The following is a 5,000-nucleotide window of genomic DNA, read 5'->3' on the forward strand; positions in this document are numbered from 1 at the left end:
GTGGGATCATTTAATTGCCAACACAATCTAATCAGATGCTTTCCCGGTTTTCATGAAAGGTTAACATTGCTGTCACCTAGAATGTTATACTTTCAGGGAATGGGAAAAATCGTCTGTGCTCCAATGGATCCATTGTAGTTGCTTCGTTACAAGTTTGTTAATACTATTCACTGGTAAAATAATGTATTATAAATCCCCCAAAGACAGACTTTCAAACTGGTATTACTATTTTGGGCATGCATGTCATTATAGGACAGAAAATATGGTCAGAAATAGGCATCATCGTGACACATTGTGGACTTGTAGATCGGCTATTTTCTGTACGTCTGCGCGCCGTCGTCATCATACATTGAAGCATTAAGAGATTAAAAATGTCGATGGGTTTCTGCCCGACGGCGTCAATATGCATGAATTAAATGTGCATGTGCGTGTGATTCCACTTGCAATACCTGTATTACGGTAGTTTACCTGAGACACCCCCCCCCCCCATGTGTCCCTGCAGACTTGGGAAACAAACCCTGTTTCCTCTTCTGTTATTGTGAAGACACATGGTAGGTTGCCTCTGTTATTTAGCGTGATAAAAGCATGATAAAAGCTATTTTCAAAGTCTGTAAAGGTGGTGCTTTATAATGCAACTGTGATGTTTATGTCACTGTGCACACACGCTGATAAATTGTATTTTATTCTTTTGGTTTAGCATTGTTTTCTGAAGTTGTGAAGCTGCGCTGGTCCTGACTGTGCCTATATTTCCTCATTGCCAGTGACGGTCATTAAATGGCTGCTGCCAAGCTTCATCAGAGACTTGAGTGACTTCTATCATAACACAACACACGCAGACAGAGTACACATCGCTACACGTGCATAATTTTGCTAAACAGGTGAAAGGTATTGTGAACAGTGAACACTACACACACACACACACACACACACACACACACACACACACACACACACACACACACACACACACACACACACACACACACACACACACACACACACACACACACACACACACACACACACACACACAATAAATACTCCATCTGATGTGCCTCCTGAAATAACCTAATCCATATTAGCCGACAGCAGCGTTTCGTTGACCTTGCCCTTGAAATAATTAATGTGACCACATCAACAAGTACGTATATAACAAGTGTACAACCTAGTTAATTAACTCCCATTTTGCCCCTGACAACAATCTATTTTAACATTCTGTTTATATGTCAATATGAAAAGAAATCAACGCTTAATTGTTTACATTATGCACCAAGACAACTCGATGAATACATAGGGCAGTATGGTAAGGATAGGTTAATCAAGGAAAAGAACGTTAATTAAGTACGACACAAACAACATGAACGATGAGGCTAACAGATGTCACATTTTCAAATATCCAATGTATATATGGGTAAAAGTGGTTGAACAGAAGTAACGCGTCACCCCGTTGTTGGAGATTGTGGATCAGCTACCTTTGATACTTTTGTGTGACAATGGCATGATCAAGTAGGGCAGGGGTCTTCAACAGGGGGTCCTCAGAGTTACTACAGGGGGTCCTCCAAATCTTTTTTATATTAACAACTTGAACCCTAGTGTATATTTTCTGAGAACTGTTGCCAAAAATAGCAGGTCTACAAGCTAACAACGCCGCGCGCTGCGAGGTGTTGTGAGCTTGTAGATCTGTAGAGGGGAAAAAGAGCAGAGTAAGTACAGAGTAAAAGGTCAAGTTTTTTAGGTAATGACGGCTCAAGTGGTTACATATCTGCAAGCACAAATTGTCATGAATCCAAAATACACTGATGATCGTGCTGTCAAACAATTAAACTATATGGAATCTATGAAAAGGTTGTGGGTGGTCCCTGCTTCATCTCTCTCTCAACTAAGGGGTCCTTGGCCTGAAAACGTTGAAGACCCCTGAAGCAGGGCATTTATTTACAAAAAAAAAAGAAACACACAAAAAGTAAACAGAGATTGGAGGTTTCTGCCCGACATGACGATGTGCAGGTTCAACGAGGCTATAGCGAGGTCTGGGTCTGCCATTGACAGCGGATCCGTCAAGCGAGCGAAGCCGCAGACAGCTCCACACTGACTGCACGCCCTGGAGCTGCCGTGTTGCTGCTCTCTCCTGGGAAGGGGGGATGAAAGCAAAGATGGCCGACAGTGTATTCTCGTACTCTATAGCCTGCATGCTGTCCAGGGGGGAAGATAGCTGCCCACAGCTCTCTCTCTCTCTCTCTCTCTCTCTCTCTCTCTCTCTATGCTGCGGCACTTCTTTCTCCCTCTGATGTCACCGGCAAGCACCACTCGCCCGGCGTGCCACTCTTGACGAATGCGCCGGGGTCTGCAGCAGCTAAAGTGTCACCGGGCTCGGCAAATGAGGCAAGGACAAGTGGCATTAGCGCCGTCAATGATCCTCTGACAGGGGGAACAGATATGGGCTTTCGCCGGAGCTTTTTAAATAGACATCAAGTGCATTATAGCCAGCATGCATGTGCTGCGGGAGGGAGGGGGGGGGCGGGGAGGAGGGGGCGACTACGACGACGGGAGGAGTGGTGGTGGTGGGTGCGGAAGGGGAAGGATAAGGGAGGGGGTGAGGTCAGGTGCGTCAATTGGGTATGGCAGGGGTATGCAGCTGCCATACCCTGGGTCCAGGGGGGGAAGATAAAAGTTAGTTCTAAATGTAAATCCATGAATGTCTCTGTGTCTATCTGTGCTGGTTATTATGTTGGTAAATTACAGTAAAATAACTACAAATGCAAAATGTACAAAATGGTCACTTTAACAAGGTATTATAATTATATTATAGGTATATATAATAATAATATATTATATGTAGTTCTTCTTAAAATAAATGTATCATGCCTGTTGCTAAGGTATGGCAACATGACTGGTGTCTTGCACGCGCGCGAAGGCGCGCGTGCAAGACACCAGTCATGTTGCCATACCTTAGCTTTTTTTCTGAACTGACGCCACTGGGCGAGGTGCGCTCTGAGAGGGCGCCTATACCCCCCACTCCCCCCCCCCCCCACCACCCCACCACCCTCCAATCACGACGTAATCCAAAGCGACATTGTCAAGGGGCGCGAGGAGTGACGGGCCGAGGAATGGCAAGCAAGTGACAGAAAGCAGAGACAGGGACAGAGATACCGGTGCCATATTAGTGCCAAGCATATTCTGATGCCAGCTTCAATTCTAACCAAACGTGACACATGGCTCTCTCTCCCCCCCTCTCTCTCTCTCTCTCTCACTCTGTGTTCAAAGTTGCCTTTTCTCTCACACACACACACACACACACACACACACACACACACACGCACACGCACACACGACACACACGCGACACACACGAGTCGCTCGCAGCAGTATAGTGGGTGTTCTGTCAGATGGCAGGAGCAGTGCAGCAGCAACCAGCAGCAGCAGCAGCAGCATCTAGCCCACAGGGCCCGGGGACAAGCTCAGTCAATCTAAATCTGGACTTTGTAGTAGGAGCTAGCGCTCATTTCCCCTCACACAGCCCCGGCTACTTGAGGTGATCCAAACACTCAAGTGTGAGGAGCTGTCACCTCTGATCAAATCCGCCGGGGCCCCGCGCTCTCATGGCTGCCTGCTTCCTCCGGTGTGTGTGTGTGTGCGTGAGTGTGTGTGTGTGTGTGTGTGTGTGTGTGTGCGCACATGTCTGAACATGCACGGGATTGTCCCTGGCATAGAGGAGGGAGGAGGAGGAGGCAAGGGGGAGGAAAAGGGGGGAGAATGTATTCCAGCTGCCGTGCTTTGCCTGAGGATATACGAAGGTGCCACGGCTGGAGACTCGGTCTCGACACCACAGGACTCGACGCGTCTCGCGGCGCCCCGGATCACAGGAGGCAACCGGCGGCCTCCCCTCTCTCTCTCACTCTCTCTCTGTCTCTCGCACATTATTCACAGCTCTTCCCCCCCCCCCGTGCCGCAAGAGATGCTCACTCACTCCACGAGAGTGGGGCCCTTAAGCCATATTAGGCATAAAATAGCAGATATGCAAGCTCACGGCGCGGCACCGAGTGCCACGCTGCAAGCTTGTAGAATCTAGGTATTCTTTTGAAGGATCATGATTTGTTTTTGCAAGTCTTTGAATATACTGTATCTATTTAAAAGCATACCTTTTTAACTCAAATATTTGCTTCTGGGTGGTACCCGGAACAACATATTTTGAGATGGGAGGTCCGTGGCCAAATACGGGCCAAATTTTGGGGGTCCCTTGACATGAAAAAGTTTGAGAGCAGCTGATTCAGGGGAAGGATTTAGAAGTCGGGTCAAAAATCGGGTCAAAGACATTCAAAGACTTGAACGTGTGTTCACGATCTTTCAAAAATAGCAGATCTACAAGCTTGCAGCGCGGCACTCGGTGCCGCGCTGTGAGCTTGTATATCTGCTATTTTTCAATAGTTAAAGCGGTTAAAATCTAACGGCACGTTCCCAGGTCTTTGAGGGTTAAGAGATTACCTACCGCGATAGCGAGAACCAAGACCCCTATAGGACATTACCTGGAGGGGACGCATTTGTAGGGCTTTCAGAGATAACCTTCACAGATGAAGGCACCGCAAAGAGCTCAAGGGGGCCCTCCCTGGAGACTTCACACTCTGCTGAGCTCACCATCGTCCCGGGAGGGGAGGGACGGACTGGGACTAAAATTCAGCCCTGGCATCTTGGCCAGACCAGCCCCCACAACCAGCGCGCGGGCAGATACTCTACCGACGCGTCGGGTCAAGGGCGGCACATAGAAATACACAAGCTTTTAATACCACAACTTTTACAGACAACATAAATGATAACTACACAACTACACAATCCATGAATTGTATAAGTTAGCGTCCAGTTCTCACCACCAACAAGCGGAGTATGAACATGATTAGTGCCAAAATGTGTCAGAACTTTGGCAAATTTTGACAGATATTTTTTACCGATATTTTTACAGATTTATTATTTTATTTTTGTATTTTTTTGGGACACCAGCCCCCCTGGCC

The 5,000-nt window shown here is 47.3% G+C and overlaps 1 protein-coding gene across 1 annotated transcript in view; it reads right to left on the bottom strand.

The window, feature by feature from the left end:
* Window positions 1–5,000, bottom strand: part of lrmda (leucine rich melanocyte differentiation associated) — a 503,604-nt gene that overhangs the window by 777 nt on the left and 497,827 nt on the right. The window lies entirely within an intron of this gene.

The sequence above is a fragment of the Nannobrachium achirus genome, assembly GCF_963921795.1.
Source record: "Nannobrachium achirus genome assembly, chromosome: 13".
NCBI lineage: Eukaryota > Metazoa > Chordata > Actinopteri > Myctophiformes > Myctophidae > Nannobrachium > Nannobrachium achirus.